The sequence below is a fragment of the Canis lupus genome, chromosome 34 (assembly GCF_003254725.2).
Source record: "Canis lupus dingo isolate Sandy chromosome 34, ASM325472v2, whole genome shotgun sequence".
Lineage (NCBI taxonomy): Eukaryota > Metazoa > Chordata > Mammalia > Carnivora > Canidae > Canis > Canis lupus.
In genome coordinates, this window is record NC_064276.1 from 20,274,861 (window position 1) to 20,294,042 (window position 19,182).

Here is a 19,182-nt window from a genome sequence, read left to right on the forward strand (position 1 = left end):
TACAGAGGTCATGGAATCCCAATGGATTCTCTGACATCTGCCCAGTGACCGATGAGGTCACCTTTTCTGTGCTTTTCTGGGACGGGTGAGGGATGATGGGAAAAGTCATTGAGAGAGACAAATCAAGATCTGCTGTTCTGTGCATCATAAGTCATCAGAGTTGGAAAGGACATTACAAATCAGATAAATAGTCTAACCCTACCCATTTCTACACATGAAGAAACTGAGTTTCAGAGAAGTTAAGTGACATAATCAAGGTCACCCTACAATGGCAGACCAGGACCAGACTTTTCTCCGTTCAGTTTCTTGCTGGTTAATGGTAGGCTCCCTTTCCTCCTACTTAAGAAATTGACTTTCCTTAGACTTCTATCAGCTCCTTGAATAGCTAGCAGTCTCAATAGCACATTTGCCTGAGTGTTTTAGCCACCATCATAGGTGTGGTCCTGGGTCCGCTCTGCTCAGTCCTTAGAACACTTCTCATGATCTAAATCTCAGAAATTCAGGCTCAGGGATGCTTTGACATTTCTACCAAATATTTTATGGTAGTTTCGCTTGGTAGGACAGTCACCATTTCACCAATGAAGTGTGCATAGGGTTGGTTGTACCAAAGGTCATCAGATTTTCCTGAGGGTGTCATCACCTGACCTACCCACCAGCATGCTGCCTGAGAGCTCTCTAAGATGTGGACCTGAGAGGCCTATGCTCCTCTCTGACCCACTGGATTCTGGGCATAATGAGAGCAGGAACTTGGCCTTACTCATCTTCTGGAAGATACTCAGTACGTTTTAATAAATGAATCAATCCAACATTTCAAGGGAAAACTTTACAAACTAGAACTCAGAGGAAAGCAATGAGGACTGTGAAATTTTGAATAAGATAAGGGATAGCTTAAAAAACATAATATCGAACTTGGAGAAGAAAATACACACTGGAGAATTCATTGCCATCTTCAAATAGTCAACAGGCTACCTTGGAGTAGACAAAGAATAAGACGAGCTACCTGAGTGGAGAATGACTTCAGATGAACATAAGCAGCAGCAGCTTTAGGAAAGGTAGTCAGCATCCCATGTCTAGTGAGGACCATCTCTTGATAAAAAATTTAAGGAAGGGGAGAATCCATAAGGGAGGGAGCTTGGTCCATGACTTTTAAGTCTAGGAAACCATGAACAACTTGAAATAGAGAATATCTGGTGACACTTTCATTAGAGGAACATTGAAGGCAAGGGGTATGTCTCTGTTGTAAACTGAACTAGAGACCATGGTAGAAAAAAAATTGAGTTCAAGGGCAAGACAAGTGCGCTTGGCCCTCCTAAGATCCCTCGTTTTCTAATAATAACAATACTGGTTTTTGAGTGCTTCTATTCGCCAAGAGCTGTATTACACTGTTAGCCTGACTGATGATAATTCTGATACAGCAACAATCAAGAAGCCCCATTTCATACAACTTCAACTTGAAAAAATAAAGGAAATTGATTTTTAAAAACATGCTGGCAAGGTTTCTGTGAAACTGGCACACTCAGTGCGAGAAACACAAATTGAATACAAATTGAAACAAATCCTTTCGGAGAGCCATTTGGCAATTCTTCTCAAGAACCATAAACTCATCTAATAATCCCACTCTGAGGGATTTACCCTGAGGAAAATAACTCTGAAAAAGGAAAAAAAAAAAAAAAAAAAAAAAAACTTGTGTGCTCAAAGCCCTTTAAAATATCAAAGCTGGAAAGAATCCAAAGTCCCAACAATTTAGGAATGGTTAAATAATTTATGGTATGTTAACTCCATGAAAAATTATGTAGCCATTAAAATGATAAATGGGAAGACTTTGTGGCAACATGAAAGGCATATAACAAATAACGTTCAAAGATAAGAGTGGAACGCAAAATTGTACATGTGCTCTGATTATAACTCTGTAAAAATACTTATGAGTAGAAATTGAAAGGGACAACAGAGAAATATAAAAACTATTGTGTTTTATGAGACTTTGGATATAATCACTGTATACTTAAAAAAATGAAAACAGAGAGGACTTCTTGCTCTAGCTCGAGAAATCTGAGACTCACAGCATGTTAGTTAGAAAGCATCTCATGGGTCCTTGGCTAACACTCTCATTTTACAACTAGGGAAATTGAAGCCATGAGAAAGAAGCCTGTCTGTCCCACATCTTTAGGGGCAGAGCTGGAACTAGAACATGGACGTGCAAAGTAGAGGATCCCTGGAAGTTATATTTCAGAGACTGATAATTTGTGGAAACACATGGAGTGACAAGGGCAAGAGGAAAAAAATAGGGTCACCTGTCATAAAAGTTCTCAGATGTGGGTAGTAAATTCAGTCAGTTGAGCACTTCCTCTGTCTACTGAAGACCAGCTACTTACCATTCGTTAAGTACATAATGGATCTGGAAAGGGAGGATGTTTTTCTGCCTTTAAAGGCCATCTCCTCTCCATCCTCATTACCACTTCCAAGGGTCAAGGTCTCATCAATCATTCTGTAAACTTTGTAGACACCTGTTATGTCCCAGGACCTGTTCTGAACCTGGAGATACTATGACTCAGAGAAAAAGTGGCTGAGAAAAAGACTCAGAGAAAGACTTTTGATAGCGCTCTCATTTTAGAGTTGGAGACAGTCAATTCACATGCAAACAAATAAATGATTTAATACCTTAATGAGTACTATTTAAAAAATAACAACAGGAATTTGTGATGAAGAGTAACCGGGTGGGGGAAGAGTCCTAAGCAAGGGGTTGACATGATCTGATTTATAGATTTGAACATTCACTGGCTGTCCTGTTCTTCTGGGACAATTGCAACAGACCCTCAGTGATCGTCTCCATCTCTTCTTACTGTGGCCAAAGAGGTCTGAAAAAGATGTAAATTTAATCTGACATTGCTCCATCTGAAAACTTTCAAAAGCTCCTTGTCATCCCCGAGATAAAGCTCCAGTGCTCCGCACAGCTATTGAGGTCTCTACGACAGGCTTCTGAAGTCATGTTTAGCCAGTTCATTGCACATGTCCTGCACCCCACCCCATGCAGCCTCCTCCCGAGTCCTGCGGGACGCTCACTGGCCTCTTGGCATGTTGCCCACTCTCCTGAGACTGGGCATTTACACAGGCTGCTCTCTCTCTTTGACCCCTCTTCTCCCTCTTTGTTTGTAGAACTCTTCCCCTTCCTCTAATGTTTGTCTGAATGTCTCCTCTTCTTAAAAGTCTCCCCACACTCTTCCTGGCAGAGGTCAGCCACAGCCTTGCATGTGCTCATAGCATGCTCTGTTCACACTTGCATTTTAACACCTCACACTGAATCATAATTATTCGTGTATGTATGTATGGTGAGTAAGGACCATGTCTTAGTTATGTTTTTATATCCAGAGCCAAGCACAGGCTGGGCACCTAAGTGTAAGTGAATATCTAGCAGATGAGTTGGTTGATAGATCATTGGATGGAAGGATGAATGAATAGACTCTATTCCCCTCATTTTAAAAGCAAGGCAACTCTGATCTGGTTCATCATCTGCGAAATGAAGATGATGATTTTTAAGGTTACCTCCAGCTCTGATGTTCCAGGTTCCGAGAGTCCATAAATCATGACTGGTTATTGCCAATGGAATCAGAGAGCCTTCTTGGCGTGGCTGCTTGAGAAAACTCGAAGGGCTCCCAGGTTCATGATTAAGGATCAAAAAGCCTGTGGAGCCCTGCTGCACTGGGATAAATAAAAACTGGGCACGAGCTGGGTGTCCTCCTGTCCCAGTTGGCAACACTCACCATTACCCCAACATACCTGCTGAGGGAAGAAGCCTCAAGCAAAACAAGTTTCGAGCTGGCTCGGCAACAGCATAGCTATACATTCCTGTAAATTTCCAGTGCCATGCAAGGGCCTGGACAGGCCAGTCTGTGCCGCTATGTTACATAGCTCCAGTGGCTACCTTTGCTTACTGCATAATCTGTGGGTGTGGTTTTTAGGATAGACTTGTGTAGATTTAGGTCAGAGGTGAGGACCGAAATAATCCCAAACTCAGCTTTCAATGGAGGAGAAAAGAAGGAGTATACACTGTTCTCTCTCTGTCAGGCTAGAAAGAGTGACTGGAGATTCAGTTCAAGCCACAGGACCCGTCTTGATGCCAGCCACATGTCCGGCCTTATGTGAGGTGCCACAAGGAATGTAAAGAGGGATGAAACGGGTCCTGTACGCATGGAGTCTATGCTCCAGTAAGGGAGATCAATAATCCAGTCAAGGTGGCACAGGTAAGTTCTTTGCAGAGCAGAGAGCAAAGAAAGCCCTTGTGGACACAGGTTGGATGAAGGAAGGAGGCAATATCTCACAAAGGAGGAAGGGTATTCAACAGACAGAAATGGCCTTCACTGCATCGGTCAGGAAAAGTGCTTGAACACAGGTATGGGGCAGTCTGAGGGCAGGACCGTGGAGGAAGGTGGGCAGTGTGTTTGGCTACAGCAGAAGGTGTAGAAGAAAAAAGAAGGGGGATTTTTCACCATGCTGGGGAGGGGGTGGGACAGAAACAGTCAGCCAGGTCTTGAAGAAAAGCCTCATTATTTATTCAAACATGTTTACCCAGTGCCTCTCTTTGCCACACCCTGTTTCCACCTTTGAGTGCACCTCCGAGGCTTAGAATGCATCCTCTGGGCTAAGGGGGTGTCACTGGAGAATCCTGAGAGGCGACGAGGTAGACAGATGAAGAGCTTTGCTCTGACTGCTTCCCTTTCTTACTTACATGACCTCTGGCAGAAGTGGATTGGTAGTGACGTCACTCCAGCCTCACGGCAAGTTGACACATGGCCTCACATGATCCCTTGATGGGAGCTATTGTAATCAATTATCTATTTGTAATCAGCACAGAGCTTTCATAGGAAATATCAGGCTAGCCTGTACACACACGAGCACCCAGGCACAGAGAGAGATCACTCAGAGAAGCCTCTGGAGCCAACGGGATGTCATCTAGACGTCCGCGTATCAAAGGCACCTTTCTGGCAACAGTAATAGCAGGGGTTGGGGCCCTCGGAGCCAGCCCAGGCCCAGTCTCACGTGAGATTTCCCCTTCACTCCGGGCGGCAACAGAAACCCCGGCCCTCTGTCTTTTGTTCTGTGCAAACAGTGGATTTCCAGGCCCGTGATCCAAGGTAGGATGAGGGCACTCAGCGTGATGAAAGGAAAAGGGACAAGTCAGAATTTGAAACTGCAGAAAAGAAAACACTTCTAAACCAACAGAGCAGCTCATTGGAAAGAGACCGAGTCCTGCCTTTCAAAAATGCAATCGGCATTAAAATCGTTGATTTCCTTCTTCCCCTTCCTACACTGGGAGGAGTTTACCGTAAATTAATTTGGAAGTTAAGTGAGTACAAACGTACCTGTGAAAGCACCTGTGAAAGCACCGAGAGCAGAGAGGGGAGTGAATCCAGCTTAGAGCACAGGCAACGCAAAGGAAGATGCTAGGAATTGAAACCCATCTGGTGCCTTTTTATGAATTGACTCTTGCAGATGTGGGGAGTTGCAGGGCTCTTTGCTGTTTTTGAAAAGTTTTTATTTTGACTGGATCCTGGGGACTCCATTCGTCCTGTGAACTGTCTCAGAGCCGGAGCCTGGGCTTTCATACAGAAGGGGACTTTCAAACGGTCTTTGATGACCTTCAAGCAGTATTGATAATTGTGAGTTCCCAGAGTCTCTGCACAAAGGGCATGTTTCTTCTCCATCTCTATTCCCCACTGTGCGGAAAGTGCGTAATGCAGGAGTCAAACTGGTAAAAATCGCTCCAGCCTGAGCCCCAGTAGATGAGTGCTCTCCCATCAACTCTAACCCTTAGCATCCACGAGACTGTGGCAGACTCACACTCCCCCTCTGGGCCTTCGTTTTCTTTTATAAGAATCAAGGGAACTAGGCTTGTTATTTCTGTGGTCTGGAAAGAATTGAACCATGAATTGAATTTGTTCAGATGCTAAACTTGACCAATTAAATGAATCAGAATTCTTTTTTTCCCCTGATGTCCTTGAGGGGGAAAAATGCCAAAACAATAACTTACCATACGCCAGGTACAATGCTCATACGTTTGTTAATTATTTCACTTGCCAACAAACATATATCAAAGATGGAGTGATTCAACTAAACCACAGCCACTCCAGTGGCCTGGTTGGGAGTGACTATGGATGCAGCCCAATTTTCCACACCTTATGCATTTCCACCCAGGATCCCAGAAAAGGAGGTTACAATCTTAACGATGGTATTGGATGCTAATAGATCCTAAAGTATCTTACGAATTATCAAAAAAGAAAAAAAAGCTTAAACCATACCAACGTATGATGTTAGTGTTCAGCAAAGTGTGTTGTAATTTACTTATTTGGGAACTATGTATCAGTAAATGTTATAAATGGTAACCAGATGAACCAGAATTTTCCATTGCCCAGAATACCCCAGTCCCTAGCCATCTTAGGTAAACAGGAATTTACTATGGCATTAAAATAATAATAGCCTCCAAGGACTAGATTCTGGTAGTCTCAGGCTTGCCAACTGTCCAGCAATGTGTCAACTGCAGAGAACACTGTCCACTCCAGCTGGGCATTACCGGTACCCAATCAGACTCCATTTCAGAAATCATGGGCGGTGTTTCCATGGAGCTCTGCCCGAAAAGAGGTGATCTAAATCTTGCATGAGAGATGTACATCAACAGGGAGCTTTGCCTAGAACACTGTGACCTAAAAAATCATATTAAGGAACTCAGAATGCAGAGTCAGTCTCAGAGACACCAAGTGACCTTGTGCAAGGCACCTTGCAGATTGCCTTGCCTACTTGACTCCCCTAATGAATGGTGACTGCCTCTCTGAGTACCTGGGCCAGGGACACGCCCCAGCCAGGGGCAAATATTCTCATTTTCACTGCCCTATTTTTTTTAAAGGCAACCTGCTCCTTCTATTAATCATCTTGCTGTTTGTTTGTTCTGGGAGGCAAGCACTGATTCAGAGGAAAATATCGCCTAGTGGTTAGACTGGAACAGTATCTTTGCTGCGTTTCCTTTTGGAGCTCCTGCACATTTTATTTTTTGATATCTCTTGAATAAAGATGCCCATGATACATGTAAGAGGTCAGGGCCAGGAAGTTTGGGTTCTTCCCCTGCTCCCCCATTCCATGGCTCTTTCTCCCTTTACTACTCCCTTTTACTCGCACTGTGTAATACAGTGCATTTCCCTTTTTATCTAAGCTGCTGGGAAGCTCAAAGTCATGCTATACGCCTCATTAAAATTATTCTGCTTTTGAGTTTTCTTCCCCTTCACTGTCCTCTCCTCTCTTGATCATGTCTTTACCCTTTGTCCATGCTTTGCTGAAACTATCATCTCTATATCTAATAAGTTACTTTAAATACTTTTGGAAGTGGCATGAGAATAAATCGATCATGTGGACTGCATGTTTCATTAAATGCCTTGCAGATGGGAAAATTTGGAAGATTATTGGTGATCCTATGATGAAGTCTGAAATTTCACTTCTAACAAAAATTAATCATTAATATTTAAAAGCTTAATGTGCTCATAGCTATGAGCCTTTGCCTAGCCCTCACCATCTCTAAGGTGAGTGCCTTCACACATGTGCTCTCATTTTGTGATTAGTGTTCACGTTTTACAAGTGAGAAAACTGAGGTTTAGAGAGCTTCAGTGGCCCACCAGAGGTCCAGAGTTCATAAACGCAGATCTTTTGACCCTAAGCCAGGTCTTCTGCTGCTGCACCCCCAGCATCCTCTTGTTTCTTGACTTCTCACGTGAGCCAGCGTTCTTCTCATTGTCCTCAAACAAACGGCGTTTTTTTAAATGTGTCGATCTGATTGGAGCAAAAAGTCATCTTAGCGGTTATTTCTCTTGCTGTGATGAGCTGCAGAAAGTCTGGAAACTGCTGATTTAAGGTGTAAAGGATCAAGTTTGAAATGGTCATTTCTACAAGATTTGAGCCCCTTTTAATCATCCCAAGTTCCTTGCCTCAGTTTGACCACCACATCACCTGCAGCTGTATTTGAGGTATAAAGAGACAACAGGGAAAGTATGAACTCTAATATACCTTTCTTTTTAAATAATTTATTGAAATTGCCTCTTCTTGGCATCTCCCCGTACTTGACGGGCACACAGAAAGAATACCAAATCCACAGATTGTTGGGATGGTCAGGAAGAACAGCTCATTGCTTCTTAGAGCTTGCTGGAGTGAAAGCACACGATACCCTTTACACGCAGCCTCACGGTCATGTTGTTCCCCCAAGTGGGTCAGTCAGCCAACCTGCTTTAATGTGACTGTGAAAATAAGGAAAGCGCTGCATTTGTGTTTTGCTTTTCTCCCATTTCAGACCGCCCACCTACCCTCAACACTGCAACTGTACCAAAAAGCTTCAGGGATAGTTTATCCAGAAGGTCTGTTGCCTGTAGAAACTACCGGAAGGCCAAGCCTTCTAAAAGAGCTGTGCATCCAACAACCTTCCCTCTGATTTCCTTCTCCAGGTTTGGCCAGACTCAATTCTGGTTCCCCATTAGGCCTTAAATTCTACCCACAGTCTGGGGGCTAGAGAGGCTAATCTCAAAGGGCTAGAAATGAGTCAGTTTCCACGCTCAGCTTCAGGTGTGCGGCTTCCTGAAGCACAGACGAGGAAGCTCTAAATTTCAGAGTGATTGTTTTTTCTTTGCATACCATATCCGGAACTGAAACCACCAATTCATTTCACTTAAGCCCTCATATACTACACTCAGATCATCAATAACATTCCAAATATAAGATGCCAAGACTTCATCAACCGAGTCATTCTGTCTCTTCTGCTCTCTCTTCTTTTGGTGATGATCTTATTAGCCTTTTCATTTTCTTCTTTTTTTTTTTTTTTTTAGTCCTGACAACACAGGATTTGGAGGCCTTTGTTTTCTTCACAGGTGTTTGTGAGAATTAGCAGCCAAATATCTAAAACTCTGCTAAGAGTTTGGCCTTACTCATAACTTTCTGCTTTCCCTGGCCAGTCAACTTGGCTGCCTATGAGTGTAAAGTCATTGATTCCACGTCCCATTCTAGGGGGCAAGTGACTTTGCCAAGAGCTTCCACACATGAGTCACCACATTAACCCGTGAAAGTAGATAAAAGATGAGACCTATGGAGATAGTGATGCAGGCCATCTTCATGAAACAGGTGAGCAAAGGAAAAATCCATTCATCCTCCTGATGACCAGCCAAAGCATCAACACTTTAGGAGAAGGAAGGGCCTCCACCGTTTATATAGTGCCTGACAATTTATAAACCACTTTCACATCCTTTCTCTCTCTTGATTCTCACCAGAACTTGTGAAATCAGCCAGACAAGCATTATCCTCCCCAATTTAGAGAGGAGCATGCCCAGTGTTAATAAAAGTGGAATAATGGACCCAAACAGTGACAGTGGGGAGGACAGAAATCCCCAATACAAAGTTAGGTCCAAGTCCAGTGTTCCTGTAAGTCACATCTACCCTTATGTATAATATAATATTACATCAAAATCCATGACTTCATGCTACACAGTCATTCTTAAACTTCAGGTCTTTTGTAGGTCAGGGTCAATGGCTGTTGGTCATTACTTTTATATAACTCCCTGGGCCTCGGCTTTCGTTATTTAAAAAATAGAGGGATGACATTAAATGCTGAGTTTCTTTCAGTTCTAACAGTCTGTTGGTCCCTGCATCAGTGACTGCCAAATCCATGGGATGACCCAAAGATGTTATCCAGAGTACTTGTTACAGAGCATTGGTCCCCAGGATGATAGTAGCATTAGATTAAAATGGTTGCCATGGCCAAAAAAGTTAGAAAAAAAAGCAAGATTATTCAAAATGAAACAGTTGCTTTGCTCCAGCCATCCTCGGAGTTTTTGCATGCAAATCTTCAGGGGAAGGGGGCTATGGATATGCAACTGTCCTCTAAGTTGGCCATAGAACATGGATCTTATGCAATTAGTATTCCATGGAGTGTTTTAAGAGTGGACACTCTCCAAGGATCCCATTGGTCTCTCAAAGCACCAGCACAAATATTATGAAAAATTTTACAGCCACCTCAACATCACCGCCCTCCACTGTGATCCACACCAGTACTGCACTTGTTAAGCTGCGGAAGGTAGGCCTCCAAGCCCAGTACTACCTACCATTCATTGGACAACCCAGCTGCACAATCTGGATCACATCACTTTAGCCATAGAAGCCTTTGTACTGAAAAACAGAAACAAAAACAAAAGCAAAAACCCCCAATTCTTCTGAAAGCAAGGACTTCCACATGTTGCCTGAATATAGAACTAGCAGCAGTTCCTTTTATTGCCTTGGAAAGTTGTTGCCCTTTCATTTCCCTGAGAGCAGGATCCCATTATTGTCCTATGATGGGAAAGAAAGGTGAGGCCGCTCAAGGATTTTCCATTCTGCCCTGCCCATCGTCTTTCTGCCTCCTACGACTCCCCCAGAATCTTTGCTCCATGGGAAAAGGAATTCTAGACTCTTGGAGAGACTTTTCAGGTGTGGCTGACCACAAGAGGTCCTATCTGGTCTGCAGCCCCTCTCAGCTTGACTCTTCTCCTTCAGCATCCCCCTCAATAGCCTCTGTTGAACAGGGGCTGGAGTGAGGAGCTTTCTTTCTCAGAGGCAACCTGACTCCAAGCTTGAATAGTTCAGATTGCTCGAAAGTTCGGAGCCACACTCTGTCTCGTGGGAACTTCTTCCTGTGGTTGACTCCAAACATGTCTTATCCTGCTTCTACAAGCATGAAATATGTCTTGCCAACCTTACAGGTGACTCTACTTGTCTTAAATCCAGATCTAAAAAGTTCCAAGAGCAGCATGTACTTCCATTCTTTTTTTTTTTTTAAAGATTTTATTTATTTATTCATGATAGTCACACAGAGAGAGACAGAGAGGCAGAGACACAGGCAGAGGGAGAAGCAGGCTCCATGCACCGGGAGCCCGACGTGGGATTCGATCCCGGGTCTCCAGGATCGCGCCCTGGGCCAAAGGCAGGCGCCAAACCTCTGCGCCACCCAGAGATCCCCGTGTACTTCCATTCTTGAGCCCAATTTATCTTGTGGATTAACCTTCAACCACCTCTCCCAGTCCCCCATGCTCTAGAGGGAAAGCCTTTGTGGTGCCAAAGAAATTATTTACCTATTTGACTGGGGATCTTGTGCTCAGAGTTTAGACTTCCTGTCCCAGGTTTAGGTCAGCAAATGCCACCTTCAAGTTTAGTTTAGTGCTTCTGCTTTTGATCTCAGCCACACTTGTGCTCGTTTGAGAATTGTTAGCTGTAGGATAGACTGAGACAAATTATCTTCAGTTCTAGAATGACATGAAGCTTCCTAGTACTGAGATATGCAAAAAAAATAAAAATAAAAACAAAACTTCAGGCTGAAAGAAGACATAAAGGCACACAGACAATTAAAATGGCCTTGGGACTTCTGTTTTATTTGCAAGAAGAAAATAATTCTTCGTGTTCCTTTGACTGGGCTAGATGTTCTGTAGTCTTTATCAACCATCTAGTTAGTGCTTTAAGATTTTATGTGAATATTTCACATTCATTATCTTATTTATCCCCATAACAATCATTTCAGGTCAGATACTATTGCATCATGTCATTACACTTCGTGAGAGTTACTGGTGTTTCTGAGGCTGTGGTTAAGCGCGAGCCTTTTAATCTTTTGTTCTATTGCTAGAATCCTGGACTGCTGCAATTCAGAAGTCCTGGGTTCTAACCCCTGTATGACCTTACACAAGTCACTTTCTCTCTGACCCTCAGCTTCTCCAGTTGTAATATGGACGTGTGGGCAGGGTGTACTAGGTGAGCTCCAAGAACCCCAGTCCTGCTCGGCCTCTTGCCTGTGCTTATCCTTGTTGACAGTGTGAACAAAGAGAGACTAAAACCACAGCTGGATCCACGAAGGCAAACCTTTGCCCACGATTTGCCACACTCACGGTAAGTGAGAAATAGTGTCTCATTGTTTTCAAATCTAAAAAGATAACATGCCCACAATCATTAATTACAACAGGCACAGTAATGATTATGTTTTAATGTAGAAATCCTGCTTGACTGAAGTAAGAAAATTTCTGAGAGAAAGTTCAAGTTTTGAAACTGCTAATGCCTTCCTGTGATGGTATGTGGGACGCGGTGGGGGTGGGGAGCAGTGAGCCAGACAGTTCGTCTTAGGGATAACCTCTTTGGTTTATGTAAAATATATGAGTCAAAGCAAATTTATTCTTGTAGGCTGCTATGCCTGAAAGAGAATGAAGCCTCGCTCAAAAGAGACTGAGCCTTTCATACAATTAATCAGCCACATCTCTGTGCCGTATGTTGCAATGTCTACTTTCCAGAGGAAAGATTATTCTCAAACCACATAAATGATGATGCTTTTGGAAAAAAAAAGAAAAGAAAAGAAAACCCACCTCTCTTAAATGATATGAACTTGCCTATTGTTTTTATTTCCCACCCACAGTCTTGATGCCTATAATCTCTAAAATCATTTCAGTTTCCAAAAATCATTTGAAACACTCCTACACTCGGGGCTTTTGATAAACAGTCCAGCTTCTAAAAAACAGGTGTGTGTGTGTGTGTGTGTGTGTGTGTGTGTGTCTGAGATTGAGAGCCAAAGAAAGAAGAGCAGTGGAGGACGGGGAGAGGAAGCAAGGGCACACTTGGAAAACCGGGCTGCTTGGACGCCAGTGAACACCCAAGTAGCCTTTACTATAGCAACAAAAGTGTTCTGTGAGCTTGGGTCTTCCCTCCACTGATCTCTCGTTAAAGACCGCAAGAAATTTTTGGGTCATTTTACTCCAATGTTAAGAACAAAAATAATGACTCGTGTTTTTGAGTGCTAACAATGTCCCAGGAACCTTTCTGAGGGCTTTAACACATATGAACAAACTCATGTAGTACCCACAACAAGTCTATGAAATTGATACAATTATTATCCCATTCTACAGATGAAGAAAAAAAAAAAAAAAACACCAGGATCACAGAGCAGTGAGCTCCCCAGTCTTTGGCTCATTAACATTGAAATAAAGTCCCACTGACCACCATGAAGACTGAAGGTGTCCCTTCCTCTGGGAAGTACTTTCAGTAAGATGGACTCTTATTCTCCTTTCAGCAACCAGAGCTTTCTCATGGCATTGAAGCCACTACCTTAAACTATAGTAATCCGTGCACACGCCAGATCATCTCTGTAAGACTCCAGGCTCCTTATGATCAGAGTGATAGTAAAATCATCCCTGTTTTCCCACAGCCATAACAAAGTACCTTGCACTGGAGAGACACTTAGGAAAGATCAGTTGAGTAAGTGAAGGAAGAGGCCCAAGTTTTAGATCTGAGTTCTCATAGCCATGTTAGAAAAATCATTACAGCCAGGTCTCTAGGATCAAAGCCAGCTGAGTCTTGAGACAACTACCTGTGACTTTAAAATAAAACATTCTATTGGTTTCTAGCCCTCTCGAGTTCTTTCTTTCTGAATTCATCCTCACCTCTTGGATGGTTATGGCATGTGATCTGTCCATCTGGCCTGGCAAGTGGATTTCAAAAAAAATATTATAATGAGAGAGAAAGCTTAAGTCATGTCAAGTTTTGAGTTTTGTTGTACTCTCATTGCTGATCCTGAAGTTAACTTCAAACATGTTAAATGGATATGGCTCATCTTAGTTTTCAAGGAGTCCCTCATTCTTTCAGAAACAGAGCAGAACCCTCTGAGAACATAGGCCAAAACTTACTTCCAAAGCAAAGCAAGACCATATAGAAAAACTGAGATGTAGCAGGATGGCTCTGGTAAAGGTACGATCTTATAAGAAGTTTGTGAAAATAATCACCCAAAAGTTGCCTACTGTAACCCTCTCATTTGGCAGATGGGAATAATGTGGCTCAAAGAGAAAAAAAAAAGAGTTATTAAAGTTGACAGATCAATTTAGTAAAAGCAGAGGGGATAGACTCAGGATAGGTAATTCCTAAATGAAGCAACTGTCCCTATTCTATTTTGCCTGCCTAGGTTACAAGTAAGCAATTCTTAAAATAAAGTCTACCAGTTACATTTGGGGTAAAAGTTTGATCTGGGTTTGAGAAAGTCCATAGGCTCAGGCAAAACCAATTTTAAAGGATTGGATGATGGAGGGGGGGGGTCTCCATTTTTGATCACATACTAAACATTCATACCTACCAAGCCATGGCATGAAAAATTAGTTGGTTGGCATCAAAAGTGCATGAGTCACTGTTCTCACCAGCAATAAATCCAATTCTGGCACAGAGTGGATGAAATGCAAAATGACAGCTGAGATCGGAGCATGTTGGCCTCCCTCCATCCAGGGTTCTTTAGTCCGTGTCTATGCTGGAAGAAAATGTTTCATTGTCCTCACAATGCTAGTCAAGAATTTTGAAGTAGTTATGACCTCTTAATGTTGCTGGTGGCTAAAAAGCCAATAAAAATAGACAATGCCAGAGCAGGTGGCATTGACAAAAGGTGAAGTCCCAGCTTTGATCCTGACCCTTTACATGAACCTGGACATGCCATGTGTCTCTGTGAGCTGCATTTTCCCCATCTGAAAATTTAAGAGGTGGGCCATGAGATTTGTGGGGTCCCCTCCATTTCTAGGATTCAATGTGAGTCTAATTTATATATATATATATATATATATATATGTCTTCTTTCTCTAGTGTGGTTCTGTCCTGGGTGAACGGCAGCTGAGAAACTTGTCATTTCAGCTTCCAGTAAAGGACATTTAGAGGCTAGGAAGGCAAGCCAATCTAAGAATCAAAAGAATGGGCTTAGTCTAGGCTCTACACCTAGGTGATCTTGAGCAGTATCAATTCCCTTTCTGCATCTCCAGTTCTTTTGAAAAGTTCAAGTAATGATACCTACCTCACAGAGCTGTCTTGTGAGTTAAATGAGATTATGGACGTCAAAGTGCTTGTAACCTGGAAAGCATATGGAGCTGTGTGGGTGAGGACAAAGATGAAGATGTTGATGAGGAGTTAAGAATACTTTTTGATTTTCCACAAAGATACAAAGATACTACAGGTTTAGATTTCAGGGTCAACAGATAAGGGTAAGGAAGGAAATATTCTCTCTGCGTGTCTGTGCTCTGCTCACCCTAAGAATTACACATTTCCTTCCTTCCTTTCTTCCCTGCCTCCTTCCTTCCTTCCTTTCCTCCTTCCTACCATCCCTTCACATCTCCCCAGGCCAATAGAAATCATCACCTGTCTTATCTCGTAGGCCTCCATCCTCCCCCCGCCCCTCCCTTCCCACTGCAGACCCAGCTGGAGTGTCAAATCAAAACCTCTGTACAGGTATTTCACCCTCACTTCTTTAGTCCTCTAAATCATCTAAAAGAAAACAGCAGAGGCACTCCCTGCACCCACGCCTTTCCCTTTGTTTTGAGGGCCAACAGAGCCTGGCCTCCTCACGGCAGTTAGAGCTCCTGTTCCGTCTCCAAGTCCTCTTGCCACCAGCGTTCTGGGTGCTCAGCAGGCTACCTGGCATCTTGCAGGTGGTAAAGCATGATGGTATCTGATAGGAATGACACACAGATTTTCACATGGATCCAGCCTCTTCCGGCACTGCAAAGGACATTAGGAATTCCCTGGTTCAACCCCTCATTGTTTACAGATGCACAAACTGAGCCCTAGAGAAGAGAAGCAACTTCCATTCAGGAGTAGTGCTATAAGGGTCTTAGAAGGACATCTAAGCCAAACTCCTCTTTGGCCAGATGAGGGAACTGAGGCCCAGTGATGTTAACTAACTTGCCCCTGAGTTAAAGAGCTAGTACTAAAACACATAACCTCTGATTAAAAGTTCATATTTCATTTCATGATACCACATGTAAGGTACATACTGCAGAAACCGGGCACATGAAATCCAGGTTCCAAGGATATGAACACAAAACAATAGGTTATTGCCTTTATGTAAATTGAGGGAAATCAAATTATAGCCATATTTTGGAATTCTCATTTTACTCTGCAAGAGCTGCATCATATATTCCCGTGTGGAGGATGTGATGAAGATAATAATTAAACCTGTGGTAAGGTTTAGGATATATGGGTTATAGGCATAAAACAACCTCTGGACTTATTTTCACTCCAACCCCAAAGCCCAAAAGAGTTTAATGAAAGTCAATTTCCTGTCATCAGGAAGCAGCTTACCTGCAATGGCCCAAAGCAGGGCCCTACTGGAAAGCTAAATCTGGAAACAGCAAAGTCCATGTGTGTGTTGGGCCCTAAGCCTATTACTTACTGCAGCATTGTCCGACTTTGGGGCCAGGCCAGCGGTGTGCTGGTAAATGCTTAACGAGCGGCTCTACAGGGGGAGGGCTATGGTGAGGGGAAGCCCGCGTTTGTTGTGCTTTCCAATATTCTCTGTATAAATATTCCCATAGTGGCCACATTCACACTAGTCGTGCCACCTGACCAAATGCAGAGTTCGATAGAGATGCACAGCAGCACACCACGATGGGATATTTCTAACATACAGATACAAGAAATACTGATGACCTCAAGAGCATATACAATAGAATGTCGTAAAATAAGTAGGAAGTGGTGAATTTTGAGTATTTATTACCATTGCTTTTACTAAAATTCATTTGTATGTTTACATGATTTAATATTTAGTAACAGCCGTCCTTTCAACCAGTTCACAAAATTCCTATAATTAATTTGTTTTTTTTTTAAAGATTTTATGTATTTATTTGAGAGAGAGGGCAAGTGCACACACGGAGGGGAGGGGCAAAGGGAGAGGGAGAGAGAATAAATCTCAAGCAGACTCCTCATTGAGCATGGAGCCTGATGTAGGGCTAGATCCCAGGAACCTGAGATCTTAACCTGAGTTGAAGTCAGACACTTAATCAACTGAGCCACCCAGGTGCCCCACAAAAGTTCCTGTTAATTTAGCAATCAGCTCTTATAAGCTGGAAAAAGGCAGCTCCCAGCAGAACTCTGACCCCTACAGATCTGAGTTTGAACTCTGGCCTATTTTTCTGCCAACTATGTAATGTTGGCTGAGGTTTTGAATTTCTTTGAGCTTTTGTTGTTGTTTTTTTTTCAACTCTGGAAGATGACATAGTAACAGTAACATCATGGGTTCACTACTGATGCTTAAATGAGATAATGCTTAGCAGAGTGGCTACACACAATAAATGCTCACCAAACCACTATTAGTGCTTCCCAAAGCCAGATTCTCTCACTTAATAAACATTTTACAGGAATGTATTTTACAGGTGCTTTCTATTGTATGTCGTCTCCAGTAATAAGTATTACACCTAAGGCTGGTAAAGGGTGCCTCAAACATTATTCTTGCCCCACCCTCTATGAGTTCATGGTCTAGTAGAATAGGATATAAGACATGAACAGCCTGGATGGCTCAGTCAGTTAAGCATCTGCCTTCTGCTCAGGTCCTGATCCTGAAGTCCTGGGATCGAGCCCCACATCAGGCTCCCTACTCAGCAGGGAGTCCTGTTCTCCCTTTCCCTCTGCTGCATGCTGGTTCTCTCTCTCTCTCTCTCTCTCTCCCATAAATAAATAAATAAATAAATAAATAAATAAATAAATAAATAAATGTTTAAAACCTATTTAAAAAAGACATGAACACCAAGTAGGCATAGTCCAGAGCAAGTTATAATCAGCTCGTGAAAAAGCAAAGAGCTTGGGAAAGGCAGGAAAGGAAGAGAAGGGGGATTCATGGCCTTTACGTGTGAGCCATAGATTTCAGAATAGACTTGGCCATGTTTTTCCCAGACAGGTCTGGGAAAGGGTGTCCCAAGAAGAGAGAGTAAAGGGAGCAAAGGCATAAATAAAGGAACATGGAGGCATACACCTGTAAGATATATTGGAACAAAAAGTATAAAAATGGTGTTGAGGGGATTTTTGGAAAGGCAGGCACCTTCCAGGTCATGTTAGCCTTGAATGCTGAGGAATTTAGTTTATGTTCACTCGGGTAATGGTGGGCCTGGCGAAATGTCTTCCTCTGGTGAGTGACACACATCAGATCTTTTGATTATCTATCACATTATTTTAAGTGTTTGTTCACTGAATGCATTTTTATGGCCTCCGTTCTTTCCTTCAGCAGGAATAGTTAGGAGTTAACTAGATAGTGCAATATATTTTTAAACTAAGTCAATTTGCCCTGTGGAAAAAATTCCCGTGCTCAGGGATAGAAGGTGGCATTATAATTCCCAGTTGAAAACAAAGTCATTATTTAAAGCCTTTGATAAATATTAGGAGGGCTCAAGCCAGTGGCAGTATTTCATGAGTTTTGAATTGTCTACTGCATCCCTCTTGCATTATGCTTCGCACACAAAAAAGTCATATGACCTACATCTTTATCTGCTCCAGTCTTAAGCTTCTATATATAGGCTTCGGTTATGAATGTTTTTTCCTATGAAAAGGTCAGACCTTGCACATGTACCACCAATGCAAAGCCCTGCTTATTAAAAAGCAGGCAAGCGAGTTTGTAAAAGTCATTGAAATATTATTGATGTGGGGGAAAAGCTTGGCAGTGTGCTGAAAAAGAAATGGTCTGCAAACAGTCTCAGAGAGAAGATGGGGAAGCCTCTTTCTTGTGATTACAGAAGCACTTTCCTTCTGCCTGGCGAGACCTGTAGCTGTCTGCGGCACACTTTTACAGAAACAGGCTGGGACACTCCCGCCCCCGGCTCTCTCGTGCATGCGGGTGCACACACTCGCCTGTGTCAGAGAGACAGCAGGCTCTGTTAACTCCTCCACCACACCTCAAACCCCCATGGAACATCTGGAGGTGGAGCTGAGGAAGGCACCTCGGCTAGATAGATGCAAACCCAATTTGGGGTTTCCGGTCGGTCGTCCACAGAGTGTGGCAGCCACCTTCGGCCAGCATTACAGCACCAGAGAGAACGTGGGGAGAGTTGAACTCTTACTTTTAAGGCAAAAGTTCACAGGTTCAAATGCCCCTCTAATGTCAGCTGTTCCCCTAGGGCTGACCTTCGAGTTTGAAGTTCTGAAAAGAGCAAGCCGCCTCAGGAAAGAGGCCTGTCAATTTAATTTGGATGCTCTCTCCCTGAGATCAAGCTCTTCTGCAGCTTGAATACGTAACCATTATGTGAACCAGACATGATACTCCCTTGCTTTAAGGGATAAGAACCTGACGTTCAGAGAGGTTAAGTGACTTGCTCAAGTTCACTCAACAAGTCGGTCTCCTGTTGATTCAACATGTGGTCAAGGAGT

At 43.0% G+C, this 19,182-nt stretch overlaps 2 long non-coding RNA genes across 2 annotated transcripts; one reads left to right on the forward strand and one right to left on the reverse strand.

Moving 5' to 3' along the window:
* Positions 1 to 2,627: 2,627 nt before the first annotated feature.
* On the reverse strand, positions 2,628 to 3,892 carry LOC118353331 (uncharacterized). Its single transcript, XR_004812118.1, has 2 exons — positions 3,775 to 3,892; positions 2,628 to 2,855 (listed from the first exon to the last, which is right to left on the reverse strand). It is a non-coding gene; the product is annotated as an uncharacterized LOC118353331 (long non-coding RNA).
* Positions 3,893 to 3,989: 97 nt separating this feature from the next.
* LOC112645814 (uncharacterized) lies at positions 3,990 to 12,633 on the forward strand. The gene is made up of 4 exons (XR_003127269.3): positions 3,990 to 4,238; positions 11,752 to 11,928; positions 12,030 to 12,106; positions 12,217 to 12,633. It is a non-coding gene; the product is annotated as an uncharacterized LOC112645814 (long non-coding RNA).
* The last annotated feature ends 6,549 nt before the right edge of the window (positions 12,634 to 19,182 follow it).